This window comes from Cygnus olor, chromosome 14, assembly GCF_009769625.2.
Source record: "Cygnus olor isolate bCygOlo1 chromosome 14, bCygOlo1.pri.v2, whole genome shotgun sequence".
NCBI lineage: Eukaryota > Metazoa > Chordata > Aves > Anseriformes > Anatidae > Cygnus > Cygnus olor.
The window spans coordinates 839703-860319 of record NC_049182.1 but is presented as its reverse complement, the minus strand read 5'-3'; the positions used below and the strand labels follow the sequence as shown (position 1 = coordinate 860319).

Below are 20617 nucleotides of genomic sequence, written 5' to 3'. Positions count from 1 at the left end.
TTCACACTGCATGTCGGGGCCCCAGGGTGCACCCAGCGCAGGCGTCCTCTCCCCAGTGCTACAGGCTGGGCTCAGGATGAACCCGACCCATCCCAGCTCTGCAGTCACCACTGGCAGCGTGATACCCTTCCAGCTGCCAGCTGCCTTCAATACTCCCCACAGTTCAGGGCAACAGGAAAGTATTGCACCAGTACAGGTTTGAAAAGCCTTCTGACTCCAGGTCTGCTGCAAATCCTCCATCAGGCTGATTTCCCTCTGGCTCTCTACCTCCCTGCATCCAAGAGATGATTGCCTCCATACAAAGTAAAGGAAAATGTTGCACCAGAACCCACCCGAACACTGCAGAATTAAAATTCACGATGAATTATGCATCATCAGTTAGGAAAAACAATTAGCTTAGTCATTAAATCTCTCAAACGGTTTCAGAATAAAAGGGACTTTGGTTCAATTTACCTTCATTTGGTGTGTCAAAAGAAGATTTAGTGCCAGTTTAGCTAAAGCCACACCTTTATTCACTTCTCTGACCATTTCCGTGAAGGTGGTTGCCTTTGTCCAAATGTGTGCCTTGCCCAGGAAGCGTAACTGGGGAGTGCTCATTATCAGTGAGCAATTCTCCTTTCTGCTGTTTTAGTGAATTCTTTAATATGATCCAGGTTTTACAAGAAATGTGGGGAGAAGTTGTTAAACTGGATGATGGAACAATAACAATACTCATTTTCTTTATTTCAGCTTTTCCAGTTGTACCTATTCAATGCATTAAAACGTCCTCATAAACATTTTCCAGTAACAGCCTTCGTTCCCAGGCAACTCTTCTTTTCAGACTTGTCTTTAACCTGGTTCCATACAAACATACTCCTACTGGCACCCCAGTTTTCATGTATTACACAGCAAACTCTCAGAAAGACGGGGTGGTAGATTTGAGATTATTCTTTTATTTAAAAAAAAAAAAATATTTTCAACTATTTTGTCTAGATGTCTGTCTCCTATACAGGCATCCCTCTGAGTCTTCTGCAAATTGAGAAAAATAAACCACAGTATTAAAGCTATCTATTGCCAAAATTAATTCATTTGAAGAAGCATCACAAAAAGAATGTTTCCACTTTCGCAGACTTTCCATTAATGGAATTAAGTTCTACAAACTGAAAAATAACCTCCAGGCAATGGCCTTGACATAAAGTGCTCCAGCAGCCCAGCAAACTGAGCCTCGTGCCCTCTGTGTGCGCTGCCCCAGCCCGAGGGCAGCAGGGCCGGCATGCAGCTGCAGGACAGGCACACATGGGGCACACAGCTGCAGGACACACACCCACAGGGCACGCAGCTGCAGGACACACACTCATGGAGCACACGGCTGCTGGACACACACCCACAGGGCACACAGCCAAATGTACCCAAGAGAAGACATGCACGTGTCGTGCATCTATGCTCCACTTTAAGCCCCTACAGTGGATGCTTAATATTCCTGCCCATCTGTCCCCATGCTTTACTCTGTTACTCTGTTTTTTTTTATTGCAGCTGTTAACAAAGTGCAAGGTGTTTACATTACACAGCATCATCTGCAGCTCCAGCGCCACCGAACGCCCCAGTCATACCGCATGGCTCTGCCGCACGTCACTCTGTACGTGGCACGTTTGGCTGGGAAGCGTCTGGAGAGGGCAGGTGAGACATCACAGTGCTTCATTTTGCTTGCTGAGTCTGCCAACAGAAAAAAAAAGCAATAAAACCCCCCAGATCATTGACATTTCAGTGAAAGAGAGTTGTGGAATTAAGGCTCACCTGGCCCTGCTCTTGCAAAATGAGCGTATGGTTTATTGCTACCTATTCATAAAGTTATCCATCATTCCTCACAAAATTTGGTATGAATTCATGTGAAAAGTCATTACATGTGGCAATACTCACCTCCCGTTATTCCCCTGTTTTTATGCTCACCCAACCCAGCTGCAGAAATAACGCTGCACGACACAGCGGCGAGGACGAGCGATGTCGTGGGGCGAGGCGGCCACGGGGCCGGGGACACGTGCCAGCGGGTCCGGGGGAAGGCGAGGACACGAGGCAGCGTCTCGTGTCTACGCATAATCTGCTCTGTCTCAATTACACAGTTCACAGGCAGCTAATAGCCCAGTAATGACACGCTGAAAAGAACTGGCGAGTCCTCGCTGGCTGCTACGCCAGCAGAATACCAAGATGAAGCTGGGAGCTGCTGGCTGAGCGAGGGCTGATATTCTGGGTGCAGGGTGTTGCCATTGGCCACGCTTGATCCGAAATGCTCTCCAATGATGTCCCTGGTGAAAACCCAGGAAGGGTGCACATAAGTGGGGGGGTGTGGGGACAGGGCCGTTTCCACCCCGTGGCCAGCAGAGCAAGCCGCAGCCCGCCCCGGGGGGTGCAGGGCATCCTCCAGGCAGCCGGCCGGCCGGTCAGAGCTGCTTGTTTGATTATTAGTGCTCAGCTGGTTTGAGCAGAGGCTCCTTCTTGGAGAATGGTGCTCCCTGGCCATCTCTGGGGAGAAAAGGGGCATTGACGTCAGCCTTCAGACATCTTGAGATACAGAAAACAAGTTATAAATAATACGAAATTCTACTGGCAATGCACTTAACGTGTGCACCAAGCATGGGACAATGGAGGGCACTTGAGACCCAGGTCACAGAAAGTGCTCCACGTGCAGCGTTTCACATGAGCAGATCAAATAGTGCTTTAGGGAGAACTTATAAACATTAATCCTGCACCTGTTTCAATTACTTGCAACTAGCAGGAGCAGCCGTGCCTGGTGTGCGTGGTGACACAGAAAGGAAGCAGTTCATGACAAGTCTCCCATGTTTACTTTCATGCTCTTCTGTAGAATTGCGGGGGCTTCTTTTTTAATTGGCACTCTGAGGTGAAAGTAAAGGAAATCTAATCCTGTGCTGAAGGAGGTAAAGCTGCACAGATGGGCACCACATCCTTACCAAGAGAAAGAGAAGGGTTCAGCAGGTACCCAGCTTAAAAAAGGGATCTCATGAAGGCGTGCAGGTTTGAAGCCCATCATATGCCTGTATCTAGAAGTGCCTTTGGCTACCTGAATTATTCACAATTGCTCAGCATATTGCCTTGCAAGAAAATGCAGTAGATACTAAATTTTGTTTAGTGCCAATATAGAATTTATTGCTCCTTCCGTACCCCATGAGACACGGCTTTGTTGCTGGTCAGAGCATCCGCACTCAGAGGCTGTCCAGTTTAAAGCTCTTTATACACGCTGCTCTTCTGTAACAGATTGCATTATTGGGTAAAGGGCAATCCATTTGGTTCTGCCCACCTAAAAATTTACAATGCTTGAAAGCAAGCTGCTGTATTTCACCTGCTCCTGAAGCCTTCCTTCATCCACGGCGTCCAGGTGGAATTCAGCCTCAGAACGGGGAAGGGGCTGTGGACCCCGAGCCCCCCTCACCTCCTGCCCCGTGCTCCCAGGAGGCATGGCCGCTGCCTCTCGCCCAGGGCAGCGCTCCCCGATGGAGCTCAGCCGCTCGGTGATGCTGGTGACACAGCGCAGGAGTGTAAAACAGCAGGGGAAGAAACAGAGAATAGCCACAAAACATTTTTCATCAAATCAGCTCAAAGTGCTTTTATAGCCGTTACTCATGCCATGAGGTACTGCTGTGATACAGTGATTAACACATCCACCCATAAAATATTATGCCTTTGCTTTTTAAGTTACCTCCAAGTACTTCAGTGCAGAAAACATTTTTACAATGTCACTGTACTGCACAGGGAGCATCACCCCGAGCACCGCGCCGTGTAATCCACGAGCGCCTGCCCCTCGCTGGCTCCTGCTGCATGGCAAGGGGCGGCAGCAGCCGCTGGCAGAGGGAGAGCAGGAGCACTTGCCAAGGTGACGGAGGCACACTGAGCACAATGGAAACTCGCTCCCACTGCCCAGCTCCTAGCTGGACCCTGTTTCATCTTGAAGGTGCTGGAGCTCTGTAAGGAGGCACCAGGGCAAGCGCTTCAGAATAACCCCAGTCTGTGTGGGAGGAAAGAAGACACCGGAGGAAACCACGTACTGACCCTCAGCAACAGATTAATTTTGGTGTGTGCCTGTAAACTGATAGGTAATCTAATGATATTCAGAAAAGATCTCCTCCTGACCCTGTAGTGAAAGCACTGGGAAAACCCCGACTAGCAGAGATGTTACTTCTCCTGCCTCTATCTTCACACCACGAGACTGGCTGTTTGGCTGCGTTGCCAATTAAATTTTCTGGAACGGAGACACAGGAATAAACGTGTGCAAGGATAATGCCTCCTATGGCTATTAAAAGATTAGAATCGCTTCTGATGCACACAGCATGGGGAAAGACAAACCTTCCTCCGCAGCCCTAAAGGGAGCCAGCGAAGGAGCCCCGGACACTTCTGCGCTGCGCCTGCTGGGCTCCAGCAAGCTCCGCGCGCTGCTGGGAAGGGGCAAATGCAGCGGGAGGGATGGGGCCCCCTGGCACGACGAGGCAGGGTGGCTTTGCTCTGCAAGGAGGTCTGACAGCCCAGTGGGCAAAGCAAGAAAGCTGCTAGATGGCTGCAGAGAGACCAGGGAGCAAGGACAGGGAGAACAGTACGGCAGTTTTGGACACGGCTTATCCTAAGGTGAGGGTTTCTGGATGATAAGCTGACATTAGTTAATAGTCTGCATGATCCCTGCTTATTCCCTCACCTATTTCTCTATCCCTCTTTTTTAGCCGAGGCTCACATGCACCAAGGTAAACATTAGCACTGTGGTTTGGGTACCTCTGAAATTCAGTCTGTTATGCAAATATCTTGGGACCGACATCCAGATGTTCTCATTCTGATCTCCCACTTTTTGTTTCTTCCCTCCTGTTTCAGCCAAATGGACTCCTGCTATTTCTTGAAGCTGTATTCAGTTTCTGATGCATTTTCCATGAACAAGAGGGGAACTACTTTTTTTTTTTTTTCTTCCATCAGCAATTTTCTACAGTAAATAAGAAAAGGAAATGGAAAACCTTGTAGAAAGTCCCAGACTACTGAGGCTTTTAAAATGGGCTCAGAGCTCAGGCAGAAGGCAGGTTAAACACAAATAGATGTGTTGAGCCAGTGCAGAAGATGACATTTCAGACCCACCATAAGGAAGAGGAATTAATTGAATAAAAGGACTGGGAACAACAAAAACCTGAGCCTGAACCACAAGGAAGAGAAGAGGCAGGATGTGACAGCACTGACAAAATTCAACAGAATTAAGTGCGGCCGTGGAAAAGACTTCTTTTGCACGAGCATTGTGATCTCATTTTAATGTGACTGCAAGATATCGCAGATTGGGTCATTTCCTTATCCCGACCATAAGTGAGGTACTTCAGGGAAACCATGTTTCTGTTGCTGCCCGGCCTACAAATACAGGGCATCAGCCACTCCAAAGAAGCTTCAGTAGGAAAGAGGATGGGGTGAGGGCAGCACATACTGGAGCAACAGGCAAACCAGGTAATATTCCTGGTGTCCCCTGAAATATGTCCCAGTCCTCAGAATAACACTTAAAAATGTATCACTTGGAAATGTACCCCTCATTTAACAAAAATAAATAACTAAAGTCAAAGAACAGGTTGCTGTTGACAGAAAGCAGCACTTGCCAAATATAACGACGCCTTTTCAAGCAGCATTAGTGCTCCAGAATGGTTCATCTTTGCTCAATGGTCCCGTTACGCTAAAAATGCGTAAGATGCATTGCAGCATTTTCTCCACCAGGAAACCTACACATAATATTGCAGTCGTCAGAACGGAGATTCAAATCCCTTTGTCATTTCTTCCCTCCCATTTGCCTACGAGAGATGCGAGTTAGAGCCAGAAAAAGAACGGGAGGAGCAGCAGCAGATCCTCTGGTGCCGCAGGCATGCCCTTGCTCAGCGCAGCCGGAGCGGCTCCGCTGCTGAGCAGCTGGCTCTGCCGCAATGGTTCATTTGCGTGTGATTACCAACTGTGCAACTCCATGTATATCCTCAACCCCAAATATTTAGATTTCTTGGGGGCTGGAAGGGTCTCAGAGTACTCTGTTTTTACATGTTCTGTTTCTACTTAATTATGTTACTCATGAATAAGCAAAAGGGGGATTTTACTCCTGCCTAAAACCAGGCAGGTAAGCAAATGTTCCTTATCAGGCACAGAGACAACCTTTCCGTAACATCTTATCTGGTGCTGGAATATCTGGAGCACGCTTAAATGGCTGCTGAATTGGGTAGTCCGAGAGTACAATGTATAGCTAGCTGCCTTTTTCTGTACGTTTATCACTTCCCTGAGTCAGTCAGGGAAGGAATAGCTTCCCAGAGACAAATATGCTGAGATCTGAACTTAAAAGGTGTGATTTCAACTTGTGTGTCATTCTGAAAGCCTTCCCATCAATCCATGACTTCATCTCGGATTCTCAGCATCACTACCTTGTCCTGAAGCTGCCATTGATTTACGGCTCAATCTCGGAGCAGTTTGAAGAGTGTCTCCCCAGCATACAGCCTACTTATTTGAAGGAGAAATTGAATCTGATTGGAAAACTTCTTTTAATTTGCAAAACCAGAAAAGGTTAAAAGGGGCAAAAAAAAAACCAACCTCCTCAAACCTCTGATTGATAATTTTTGACAGAGCAATAGAACAAGTGGTTCCCGTACTGATTTAAGAAAGACACACAGCTCTCTTCAGCTCTTGCCTCACTACGACGTGCTGAAAGGTCTGCCAAAGCCTTCCTGGTGCTGTGTGGTGCTGTCTAGCTTAGCACATTCCTAGAGCAGGTACTGATGGGCGAGATTACAGCCTGCTCGTGATCTGCTGCAAGGTTTGCTTCCGTATGTTTATGGTGCGTGGTGCCAGATGAGTTGGTGCTGACCCTTGAGCTACATTACCTATGGACATTTCAGAATGCTTTACAGGTATGAACAGAGTCCAACCCAGCGCCGCCTCCCTTTTCTCTCTCCCATGTACGATGCCCGCAGCTGCACACCAGCTTCCCTCACCCAGCGGGGGAGGCTCCAGGCCCGGCTGCAGACCTGCAGCGCCGTGACCCCGAGGCCAGCATTAAGTGATCAGCCCCAAACCAGTGCTCTGCACCTTTCCCAGCAGCTCCAAACCAGGATCCCATTGCTTGCCATCTGTCACCACTACTGCACTGCCGTGTGCTCGTATTTTCTGTAAGGACCATGCAGGGTTTCAGAACGAGTGCCACTGTTACCAGGTGAAGTACCACTGCTACCAAACTAGAGGAACAAACCAGCTCCAAAAGGAATTAACACAGTCCTCATTTGAGGTGTGCAGAGACACCTTACCGTGTCATTTTCCACTAAATACACAACGTTTCTTTTTGCTGAATGTGTTTTCCATTTACCCAAGTCTGTACATTTGCTTTCTTTGTTGTTGCATTATGTCTGTAATGAATTTTCATTTTGTACATTGTAGAGAAATCTCTCAGTCATCACACAAATGCTGGTTCTTGTTTCTTCATCTAATAATTCAAAAGCAGAGACTGTAATTTTCAAGTAGAGACAAAAATGATGGTTTTGAAGATTGTGTTCTGTGCAGAATAATTCAAAGTACATCACATTTCTTCCACTGCAAGATCTTTGATCACTGGTTTCTTCTTTGTGTTAGCAAGCTGTTACCAGCAACGTTGATATTTAGGTTTCTGGGTGAGTGCTGCAAACCCAGAAGGGAAATATCTGGAGCTGCTTTTCTTTGGCATTTTCCACTACCAGCTGCTCCCCGAGGAGAAAGATGTTCTTCGTGCACAGCTTTGGCTTGAAGTGGTGTCTGTGTTCTGCCTCAGCATGGACACCGGCCCCCCACCGGCTGTGGGAAGAGCAGAGGACTGGTAGATGAGGGGCCGATGTGTGGCAATAGAAGGTACAATATTCATGTAAGAAATGCAGAAGTAGGGACGGAGCTGGCAGGCAGTGAGCAGTTCTGTCTCCTACTGTGCTGCATATTGTGATGGCTCACTGTTCTGGAGTTAAAATTGCTGTTTTGGATATTGTTAGCCTCCATAGTTCAAGATAGGAGTAATTATGAGTAACAGGCTGTACTGTTCTTTTATCACAGGTTTTTGATTAACATGAGATATTGTATTTGGTTATTTCCTGTGCCAAGTTCTCCTTTCAACTACTGAAGCTTACATCTCTGGTTGTTCCTCTTGTAGGAGAACAGAAAGAAAAGGATAAGAACTAAACTTCATCTCTCTTCTGGCTCCTGCCCGATCGCCTTCCTGGCATCACACGAGTCTCGCTCTACCTGCAGCAGGAGCTGAAAACAGTTAACCAGCGCTTGGGTTTTGATTCCAGCTTATCACCTTCTAGTGCAAGCCCAAAGCAGGGCTCTGACCTTCAGGACATGGAACTGAATGCTAAGGCAAGACACATGCGGGGCTGAACAAGTAACGTGCAAATGGACTGCAGCCTGGGAGAGGCAATGCCAGTGCACCTCAGGCGAGAGGGGACTGCAAGAGGATTAACACCCTACAACGAGGGCTTCTGCAAAACGCTGTGCGTGAGCCTGTGGTGTCCACAGCCACCCTGCAGCAGTGCCAGGCAGGGACACTGCAAGGACGTTGCCCCTGGGGACCCTGTGCAAGGCGTTAGCATCGAGCTGCTGCAGGCTGCACCGCTGCCTCCAGCCCCTGCCCAGCCCCAGCCCCGCGCAGCCGGGGCCATGGGAGCAGCCCCCGCAGCTGCTGCAGCTCCAGGACTGGAAGGAGGTTAGATCAGATTGGGTGGACCAGATTTCTGGTCACCCGAAAAACAACAACAACCCTCCCTTCTCCCTCGCAGCCCTCCCACACACACATCTGCCATGCCTGAACTGGAAAATTAAATCGCTTCTCCGCTCAGCTGGCAGATTCAGCCGATAATTCAAGAGAACAACAGCGTTTTGAAGCGCGTTAACCACTTCAGCGGGGTGGTTGAAGGCAGGAGCTGGGAGCAGAGGGGGCTTGCACAGCTGTGGACATGTGCTGCCCCTCCGCCAAGCGGGAGAGGCACAGGGTTGGTGAGGCATTGGGGCAGCCAGGCTGCAGGAACGAAGTAGCAAAGGCCACGAGGAATATGCCCTGGTGCGGGGAAAAGTCCCCAGGCACAGCGTTGCTGGGCCAGAAGTGGGAAGGGTGGGGAACGGCCAGGCAGATCTCTCCCCTTTCAGTATTTGCAGTTTCCCAACTCAAAAAAAAAAAAAAAAAAGCTTAACTTTTTTTTTGGTAGTGTATTTTGTGACAATGGATTAAATATATTGCAGGGAAACTACAAATACTAACCATAATTAATTTTTCTCAACCCTTACTCAATGCTTTCTCTGCTACTGAGAGCTGTAGGACCGCAGAGCTGCCTGTAACTCACACCCAGCTGCCATCGGAGGCACGTGCACTGCCCGGCTTGTTTGAGATGAAATGCCTCCTGCCACACACTAGATGATCGTTTTATCTTTCCGGAGCTGCACCTAAATGCAAGCGCCTGTGTCACTTCTCAGTTGAACTGGCATTTAGGTGCACCTCCAGAAAGATAACACTCCCAGGCTGCAGTTAAAGTTCTCTCTATTTAAGGAATTAACTAGTTTTGCTGACCTCCTCCCTGCATTGTATTTCCACGTACCTTGTGCTTCATTAATCTTGCATGAAGCTATCTAGCCGCCAGTGGCTTGTGCTCAGGCTGCCAGGAACCAATCTGACAACAGATTGGAAACACCCTGTGAAATAATAAGCAGTTTTTACTGGAGTTATGAAAATACCTGTGTCACGTAAGGCGGTGCCATCAGCAGGGAGGCAGCTGAGGTCCTAATGGTGAGATTACGACAGACGGAGACAGAGGTAAGGCATGGCCTGGTGACGGCGCTGGGGCTGGCTGGAAGGAAAAATGGGTGGGCACAGAACCGCGACACTACCGAAGCTTTTATTAGTCTGCATTTCCTTTAGTCTCAATCCTGAGTCGCAATCTAGAGAGCATAAAGCATTTATGGAGTGTCACACCTGGTCTACAGCACTGCGATGAAGCACGGTGCCCTGCGAGCACCCCTGCACTGAGTGGGCAGTGCGGGGACAGCGCCAGCCCCAGCACTTTGTCCTCACCTCTCACTGCCTGGCACTGAAATGCTTTGCCATGGAGATGTCAGCTCTGTAAGCTGTGACCACGGCGATGAAGGTTTAGCTGCGACAAGCCTCTCTCATCTATGAATTTTTCTGGAAAAATGTTTTCTGGTGTGAAGCGAAAGAAAATTTCAGAAATTGTTGCTCACTTCTGGTTTAAAAAAGTTCTAAGGACGAACCCGATAAAAATTTCAATGCGATAACACCTAAATGAGATGCTCTCATTGGAAAATCAAACACGTAATGCTGAATATTGTTTCAGGAATTTTTTTAGAATTTAAATTTTTCTGAGTGAGAAAAAAGTTGACATCTCAAAAACGTACTCCCCATCTCTCCCACCCACATCCCAGTGTTGCTTCCAGGAATCTCTACACGTTTATTTTTAGCTATCCATTTTCACATATGATTCAAGTCCAAAGCAGTCAAGCTCGCTGTTTTTAACAAAACATGTTTAGCATTCAGTGCTGAACTGGAGGGCACAGAACAGCAGGCATCTAAACAGCTCACGCTGCAAAGCTTTCCAGCAGAAGGTGGCTTGCCCAGAGCCAGCCTCATTGCATTTTCAGAAGTTTAAACCAGGTATTACTCCCTCAAAGACATCAGCTAGGAGAAATGGCTTGAGAACAAGACTACAACAGTCCTGGGGGGGAGCCTTATTCATGTGAAGTCAAAGGAAACCCCCAATTCTGGTAATTTTAACATGCCTGGGATCTTGGTCTTCACTTTACTATGAGACAGTTAATTTCAGCAGGTAGATGTGAGTTAAAAATAAATAAATAAAAAAAGGATGTCCTTTTTAAGCCCTCTCTTAAAATAATCTAAATGCTGCAACAAGCACAGGGGAGCCTGCTCGTGAGTATACTTGCACCCAACAGAACACAACAGAACATCAGCAATCACAGCAAGAACAAATTGGCACAGAATTAACATCACTAACAGGAATGCAAACATGCAGACCAGAGGCAAATAACACCAGGAATGCAGAATGAAAACTAGTCCAACCCTGTTTCTGTTGGACCAGGGGGCTGATTTTACTCTGACTGCCATGCCAGCAGGACTCTGCCTTCTGAGTAGTTTCTCAAACTGACCATCAATGGATGTACAGAACAAAATCCTGTCCCATTTCAGGAGTACTCATAAAGTCTTAAAGGACAAAAACCAAATTAAGAAAAGCACACAGAGACTGACGGCTGAGTGACTGAGGTATCCGATCTTTGTCTTTGTTCTAATTATAGTGAGGAACAACCCCGAAGTACCTCATGCTGCATCAGTTAACTTGGGTCATTTATTTAAAACACCCAGTCAGGGGCATTTCTTTTCATTTAGCATTAATCAATGCACACAGCACATTCTATGTGGCACAGCACACTACATATTCACAATACTCCTAAATGCTTGCAAATCAGTAAGCTCTGAGTCTCTTATTCACACTTAAGGAGATACCAGCAAAAATCAGAGTACCTGGGAGACCAGCCAGGACATAGGGATTTTCCGGAGGGCACCAGTGTTGAATGCTACCCCTGGACAAAGCACTTTTTGCAAAGCAGCCCTTCCCCAGGAGCACAGCAGCTAGACCCTGGGAGGATCCCCAGCTTTGTGACCACAGCTGAACCCAAGTGAGCTACTGCCATCAGTGCACAAAGATACACTGGCTACATTGCTAAGAAATGCTACGGGAGGCATTCACATACTCCCGTCTCCACGTCCCTTGGAGAGCTACATCTCTCAGGGCTCTTCCAGGGGAATCAGGCATTCCTCAAGCTACTTCTGGCTCCATATTTTTAGCTTAAAATCTATTATAAGCTTTTTTTTTTTTCCAGAAATGATTCAAGTAAGTCTTTATGCAAGAATCAAGTCTGCCCTGCCAATATACATAGGGGTGTTTGTGATATTTCTCCCCCTCAGAGCAGGTGGCATTGCTGTGAAGCATGCATCCGAGGCCAGCCTTGCAGTGCTGCTGCCAACTGCTGCAGCCACGAGTGCCATGGCATGCCACGGCATGGCCGAGCCGGCCGTGGGAGTGGATGAGGGTTGATTCGCTGCACGCCATGCAGCAGAGGCAAGACAACCCAGTGCATTATTCAGCAGAGCCCGTGATGGCTTTCTGTTTAATCTATGTGAAAATTGGATTTATGGTATAGGAGTAAGAGCTATCTGAACATGGCCCATAAAGCTGGAAGAATCATATTTTTCTCTTCAGCAAGCAACTTTTAACAGCTCTGCTGGGTGCTTATTTGCAGTCACAAGGCAAAAATTTTGTCTCTGCTGTTTATGACCCTTTTACTCATTTCTGTGACAGGGGGTGGTGGTTTGGAGTACAGTGCCAGTGATGCTCTAGTTACTGGGTGTTATTTGCTCCAGGGACTCTTTTGATATGCAGTCTTCTGCTGTACTAATGTTCCCATTAGTCTTGACTGCCTCTGCAGGGGGTGGTAAAGGCTTCTGTAACAAAATGCCTAGGAAAATCCTTCTTGAGCCCTTGATATTTTCTTTGCAATATTTTCCTCATCTTTGACAAGATATGAGTTGGACTTTGAAGCCATTTCCAGTTCTGTTGCTGGCATTACTTCATATTTCTACTGGGTAGCTGGATGGTTCTTATGGGGCTGCAAGAAGCCAGCAAACAATTCTCCTTTCTGTGTTCCTCGTATGGTCCTGATCTCTTGAGTAAAGCTTCTTGTTATTGAAAGCATACTGCCTAAGCCCATAAGGCATTAAAATGCAGGCATCAACTGCTACGAGGTATTGCTCAAAGCTGCTGCCAGGAAAAATGAACAAAAATATACATGTGGAGAATCGTATATGTAAAACATCCCAGTGAGAAAATGGCTGGAGACCAAAGCTGTTTAACAGATAAAGAGAAGTGGAAGGTGAAATTAACCCCCCTCCCCTCCAAAAAATATAGATATTGGCCTAAAATATTCAAAGTCCAGCTCTTTATTTAGAGCGTGGTAGTGTGGTGGGTTTGGGGGGCTGAGCTGAAACAAAGGGAGGTTTTCTGGTGGAATTTAATAAAATTCCTGTTCATGGCTGGACTGAAAATAATCAGAAGATATTTCTTTCTCCGGAAAACTATGTAGGAATTGAAACAACAAAAAAAAAAGATGCTTGGGGTTCTTCTCCCACCTCTGCTACCTGGAGCGAGCAGCCCTCTGCATGAAGACTTTATAGCCCTGTGATAACATTTACTTTATAAGTATGTCATAATTGCTGTAATTTTCATTGTGATTAACCACAGAAAGCATATTTTAAAATAGCTAATAAGGAAAGAAAAGTTAAATAAACTTTTTTTTACTATGAAGATTACTGTGAAACCTGGGAGAATTCAGAGCTTATTCAGAAACGCTGCGAAACGTCTGCTGCCTTGCTGCTGAGGAAATGGCTCTGCCTCCCGCAGCAGTAGGCATGCCGGGGTAGAGTCGCGCCAGGCTTGGACCTGACCTTTTCAGGAGCAGCGTGGAGCTCCAGTCCTGGGCAACGATTCAGGCACGTGTCTGTAACGTGCAATTCACTGAGCCAGACACCGACTTGCTGTCATTATACGCAGTTCCTTTGGTTCAAAGACAACTAACATTAGTTCCCATTACAGCTCGTGCCTCTAAAACACAAAGCAAAAGCCAGAACAGAGCTGCAAGCAGCACCTCAAAGGACAGCACAGCCCAAGAGCAGTGCAAACAGCAGGAAGCACACCTGCACCGAGCTGGGCCCGAGCCAGTGCCCGTCCTTCCTGTGTAACCCGGGGCAGTTGGGGTGCCAGCCCCCAGCCCTGCCCTCGCTGACACCCGCCTGGGTTCCACGGGCACCTGCTAGGAGTCCATAGGTGCCCCAGGGCAGCCGGGTGCAGGAGGGGACCAGAGGGCCACGGTGGGACCATGGCACTAGGCCTTGCTGCAGACCCAGCCGGGAGCAGGCTGCAGAGGGGGAAGGGGCTTCTTCCTGCAGACATCCCCTCTGCTACGGCTGCTGTTGCTTTTGTGCACTTGGAGGATGCAGATAAGAAGGGCATCGAATTTGAATGTTATGCTAATAGGAACATCTGTGTGCTTAAATCAATGCCGAGCAGCTGGTACATTTAAAACAGCCCCCAGCATGTCTAAACACTCTGTAAATACAGAGTTAATATCTCCTGAGATCAATTTATCATTAATAAGTTATAAAACCAGGATCTGATGCACACTGAAATAAAAATAGAGTGAAAAAAGACTGTTCTTTGTTTCCATTTTTCTCTGCTAAAATTCAGTAATGTTTCTTGTGTGACCAAATCTATTCAGAGAAAGCAATTATTATAGGTAAGATGTATTAGGCTGTAGTCCAAGCAATAGCTTTAAATATATTTTCCAATATATTTTGTCCTAAGTTGGGCATATTAGGGCTTGATTATAATTCATATAGCAACAATTTTCACGATTGAAAGTGTGTATTAAAAATTGGCAGTCGCTGATGTTTTAATAAGAATTGAACTGAAGATTTCAGTAAGTATCCATTTCAGTTCTGGGCAACTATTACCATCCATCAGTACATGTCATTCCGATTAGAAATCATTGTTAATGATTACAGAGAATAGATTAAAATTGAACCTAAGTGCTTTCTGAATGCGTGGTTCATCCCCACCACAAAGAGCTGCAGGAGGACGGGGGCTGATGTGTGCCACACACACAGCATAGTAACGTCCCCATGGCTTGCAGAAGACGAAAGCGGCTCCGCTTTGAAGCCAGGGTTCACAGGCACGGAACAGCTAAGGTTGGAAGGGATGTCTGGAAGTTGTCTGCACCAGCCCCTGCTCAAGGATTATAATCGTTATATAAAACATATAAAAGGAGCATTAGGTTAGCATTAGAGAAGGCCAAGAAATTCGGAGCCCTTTGTTCAGACAGAAGTAATGGTAGGTCTGAACACGAGACCACAAAGCAATAACGATTGCCCAGGGCCAAAGGCTGCTCTGGTGCCAGCTCCAGAAAGCATCGGGACTTATTTTGAACATTTTGAGATTCCACCTACTAAGTCATAAAAATTAATAATAGTTTCTGTGATGAAATGGATACCTTTTCCTTTCTTGATCTCATAACCTGCTTCAGGTATGTATATACTATATAGGCATCAGGCATATATGTTCTGTACTCCAGTTCTTAAGCCTCCTGCATCCACAAACTGGTGACTCCATCATGTATTTCATGCATTCTGTAAGCTCAGGGAGACTGCATAATTTGGAGGTACCAGCCAGGCTGTGCAAGTGGCATTTTGATCAATATTATGTGCATCTGTAAAACTACGATACCCCTCTGCTTATTTGCAGTTTGGATTCTTTTTTTCTCCCATCCCTCTTTTTCCTGGAACGCTTTTATCTCACTCCGGTAATTGCCAGCAAAATCCCAAACAGTAAATTACACGAGTAAACCTTATCAGCTATGTTACAGTCAGCATTCCTCTACACTTTCATATGGGTCACATCTTGAAAGACGAGCACTACTCTCACAGCCAAAGGTAGTCACAGGTATCGCCATCTCACAGGCTCTGGTGCACTGCAGAGGCGTACCTGGAGAAGGGTTCCCAGGGAGGGGACGGTATTTTGCAGCCCGTGGTTTTATTGTGGTTCTAAGCTCTGTACGCATGATGATCTGCTATACAAGGCAAATACAGATAATTTGTAATTTTGTCTAGTTCTACCCTCGTTTGGAACAGGAGAACTGATAAATAAAATATGCCAAAGCACATTAGGTTGGCGCATGATCTTAAATCTTCTCATGTTAGAAACTTCCAGGTGATACCCCAAAACCTCCAAAGCATTCAGATCAATTGTGCCACAGAATGCCAAAGTCCTGCCAGCACTGATTTTCTGAAATAGCTGCACAGCTACTAAAGCTCCACTTAGTCTAAAAGGCACATAAGATCTTTAGCAGGGCAGTATAAACCCATTGTTATTTGTATGATTTGTATTTTCCCACTCACCTGCACTGCATGAATAACATTACCACCTGGCAGAAGTTCCTGTAAACAACGAGAAAGTGGTCCTGGGCTGAGCAATTTTCCCTGGGCAACTGATTTGATTAATTTTCTGGAGAGTGCCGTCCTGCCAGCTGGCCTGGCTGGGGAAATGTTAAGAAGTTTGTTTGCCTGGTTATCTCTTCCCGGGGGCCTCATTGGGATTACGACTAATTGAAGTTTCTAGGCTAATTTGTTTCTTAATATCCTTGTGTGAAATGGGGAAAGCTGCATTCAACTTACCAGAGGCAAAAGGGGAAGAGAGTCCCTGTTTTGTAGTCTCAGAGCCACACCAAACAGTGCTGCTGCTCCCTATTGCAAGAGGCCATCCCTCTTGCCTCCTCCCAGCAGCTGCCTCCAGTTAACCTGGTCCCTGACGAGAAGCATGGCTGCAAATCCATGAGTGCTGCCCTGCACGCACCTTTGCTGGTCAGCCTTCTAATGATCCTGTTTTTCCTGTGCTGCACCCAGGCTCCAGGAGCTCTCCCTGACACCGAGGGCCATAGGCGAGCAGCTCTGCATGATGCTTTGTGAGCTTCACAGGGAAAATGAACAGAATATGGAAGACAGCATATAACTGCTGGGAGAACATAAGAGAACGTTACCTCTTTCATAGGTACGGGCCCAGCCTTTCCCTTCAGCTTTCAGGGCATTCCTACAGGAGAGAGGTGAAACAAGGACGGAGGCTGGTGCGGCGAGACATCACGGCATGCAGCAGCTCCGCGGGATGTGGGCTGCGTGGGTCCTGGCTCCCATCCTTCCCTCTCAGCGTCCATCCCAGTTCTCCTTCTGCCGAAATGGCACCACTTTAAAACCACTCAGAGCTGAACATAAGAAATGTTATAGATAAACTATGTACTAATTATCATTGCTGTTTTCTTTCAGATCACCTGGAAAGCAACCCTGGAGATTAAGTAAATAAAAGCATCGGTGCTGGCAAAGCCAAAGGGATACACTCATTAGAAAACTATCAAATACAGATGAGCTACCTGGGACTGGAAAATTTATGTACTTCTGATGCTGCAATCCAATAATTCCATTCTTTCTGGCTCTTCCTATTGATTTTTCTACCAAAGGGGTAATTCCCACATCCCACTCAGCTCCTAACATCTGCTAGAGATGATGTTTGAACTTTCTTACCCCACCGTCCATTTTGTGTTCTGCTCCAGCACTGTTGTGATACCGGAGCTGTTCTTATCTGCTCAAGTTGCGTTAATCATAGCAGCCCTTTTCCTTCCTATTTCATCCTGCTCTTCTTTTTAAAATTTGCTTAAGTTCATACAACTCTATATACAGCTGCCTCTTTACTGCTAGTCTGCAGGCAGCCAGATACAGTCTGCTCTATTATATTGTTTATATTGTGGATGCTTTGGGAATACCTACTCCTCCCTTACAGGTGTTTTTTTTTTTATTAGGCCATTGATATATTTTTACAGATATAACATCCCAATACTTGTATTGGGATGTCAAAGTATCATCTTTCTTCCCCAAGTACTTGGATGACACTCAATTTTTTCACCCAACAAAATGTTCTGCTCTGTGCTCTTTAGTCAGCAAGGTTTTGATTTTTTTTGAAAGTCTTCATTGAGAAATTTTTTGAAGGACATAACTAAGGTCTTTATAATAATTTTCACTCAAACCAGTTCATGATGCTTCTTAATAAAAGAAAAAATAGTTCTATTTGTGCAGGAAAAACTCCTCTTTCTGCAGTTTGCTGGGAGAATAAATTGTGATTAAAATAAACTTTCAGCTGTTATCCCTCCTTTCATCCAGGATTGATGACAAATTCATTTTTTTTAAGGTTTCCTTAATTACTGTAGGATGCAGAAGGGCTAAATTCTGACTTATACCTTCTGACTTAGGTGCTTTTCACAGTAGCAAAGGTTCGATATTTCCTGTGCTCGGTGTGGTCACCCCACAAGAGGCTGGCTGGCGGCAGATGGAGGCAGGCGTGGGAGGCCCGCAGGGCACTGCGCCAGCCTCGCCTCTGGCCGGGAAGCCAGGCTGCAGCCTCACGGGAACCATGCCCGAAAGCAAAGGGACCCTTCTCCAGGAACCTTGTTAGCAAAAGAAGAGGAAGGATCTTGATTCAAGTGTTTGTGTGTTTAATACTTTTTTTTCCCCTCATTTGTGTTGCGTAATGGCCATTGGATGCGTCTGGAAAGAAGCACTTTGGTCCTACATCGTTCTGGTTCTGTTCCTGCATGGTTATGAGACCCTGCAGGAATACATCTCCCAGTAACTACAGTACTGTTGATATACTGAGATAACAGGACATCTTCAAAGAGCTCTGTGAGTGAGTGGTGGAGAAAGAACTGATTTCTAGCAAGCTGTAAATGTATAAATAAGCATGACTAGCGCAATTATTTTTTCCAGGTGATAAACTAGTGGTTTTCCTGTCTATAAGAAAGCAAAATTTCTCGATGTATCAGGATATGATATACCGAAAATCCGTTGTGTATTAATTTGCAGTTAACATTCATTCTCTCTTCCTATCTATCGGCTAAGCAGCATAGCATGAGCTTATGGTCTTGATTCTGCGCGTTTCTTTAATCATATTTGTAAGAGAGCTTTCCCAATGCTAAACTCCTGATAAAATAAACAGGCTATAGTGGTCATCAGGTCCATATCAAACAAAAGAGATTAACTGAAGTGACCAATTAAAACTGACTACAGTTAAAAGTTTTTTTTCCTTCTATACATCCGTTTTCTACAAGGTGGATCTTACCTCCTTCACTTTACATGCTATTCCTGCTGGAGATGCCTTGACAGCAGATGGGAATGAGTCCAAAGCCCCCAAACAGCAACCTTGCCCTTATCCCTTCTGTCCATAGGATATTTCTGGACTGCTTCTAGTCATGTCTGGCTGAACTTGTTCACATGCTCCTGGAGAAAGTCCAGGACGGCCGAGAGCTCCTGAAGACAGCACTGATGGGCCGCTGCCACCTGAAGCACCCCCTGTGCCAGAAAGACAACAGTCACTCAAAAATCACATCCTGTGTTCCACAGCAGTTATGCTTGACTGAAAGGCTTGACCCAAATAACGTAAATTAACCAAACAAACAAGTGTTATAGTTCTTTTGAAGTATACAAACAAACCCAATTTATAAAGGAATGCAACTTTTGGATAAATAAGCAAGGATTTCTAGTAATATTTTGGTGAGATAAACATAATTTTGGCTGACTTTAGTGTGGTTTTTCCAAATGCTTTATACTTTGGGACTTATCTGCGTATTATCTATGAGGAAATGTTTGGGGTTGAATTACTGACCATTTCATTATTTCTTGTACTTCCCAGCAGTCGGTTATGGCTCTGGACACTGACAACAGCCAAGAGCCATCATCTGCAATTACCTAGCTGGTTAGGCCTTGTGACAAAGAATGTGTAGTGGAAACAAAAACATTACATATGTAAATAACAGAGAGTCACTAACCCTCTTTAATTTATCTGCTCTAGGAAAATGCAGTACAGGCTGCAAAACAAGATAATGCTCCCTGCGCCAGAGCAGATAGTGCTGGATGGCAACTTGTCCTTTCTGAGAGAAACAAGGATGAACAAAAACCTAACATGTGAGTTATTTGAAAAACGTGAGTAAAATTGTCTTGATCTGAAAGAAAATGGTGCTTTTCCAGCTTTCCCCAGTGGCATTTGGGATGCTTGCAATTCTTTTCTTCTTCTGAGAAACCTTGTGCTTTGCCAGCTGCAACTCCATCATCTCTGCACCGCCGCTGTTGTGGCACCTGCTTCCTGCACGTTAGATTCTTGGCAGAAAAGACAAAATGCTGCCTATTGTCACTGGTTAGCACTTCCTTCCATTGTCATATTGTAAGTGATCTAAAATTTTAAATTCTGCAACTGGAACACAGAAACTATGCAATAAATGCTGTTTTTCTTTTCACCCAAGCAGATGAAATGAAACTTGCAAGATCACTTTGTTCTGCAGGACTCACACAACTGCACAGCTTGAAACACTGCCCTGCTCTGCCTCCATCCCGACCCTCTTCCCTGTAAGTACCCCGAGACCCCTCCCAGGTAAGTCAGCCATGCTTCGGGTTCTCCAGATTTACCCCAGTCACCTTCCAGGGGCTGGCAGGAGACAAAAAAGCAGTCAGTAGATCAGAGACAGGCTTGAACCCCCACCAGAACTCTTGGAAGGATTGGCAAGCAAGGGAAGTATTTCAGCATGTATCAGGGAGGCGCGCCCCTGCTGCGTGCTGACAAGTCTGCTCTTCCTAGAGCACCCTCAGAAGGTGCATGCACACACCCTGGGGCACAAAGCGCACCTCCGTGAGCGGAGGGCAGAGATGTCTCATGCCCTGGGGTGGCAGCAGTGACCGAGGGCAGGAGCTGCGCTTCCCAAGCCCATTGAGGTGCTCTTCCAAGCGTCCTGTGCCACCTGTGGGCTTCCCTTGTCCCCTTCGCTGCTGACCACCTCCTCCAGCACCGAGCACAACGGGGGGGTGGCAGCGTGCTCCCAGAGGGAGGGGGGCACGCCGAGCAGCGCTGATTGCAATTCAGGAACATTTCACACAGCGCACCAGGTTCTGCCATTTAGTGTTGAA

The 20617-nt window shown here is 46.3% G+C and overlaps 1 long non-coding RNA gene across 2 annotated transcripts; it reads right to left on the bottom strand.

Annotated features, from left to right (window-relative positions):
• Positions 1–7096: 7096 nt before the first annotated feature.
• Positions 7097–19012, bottom strand: LOC121078066. 2 transcript variants are annotated; one of them, XR_005824448.1, is made up of 4 exons: positions 18783–19012; positions 16660–16878; positions 9585–9678; positions 7097–8247 (listed from the first exon to the last, which is right to left on the bottom strand). It is a non-coding gene; the product is annotated as an uncharacterized LOC121078066 (long non-coding RNA). The 2 variants fall into 2 exon arrangements; XR_005824449.1 differs by having other exon boundaries at positions 7097–8235.
• Positions 19013–20617: the final 1605 nt, after the last annotated feature.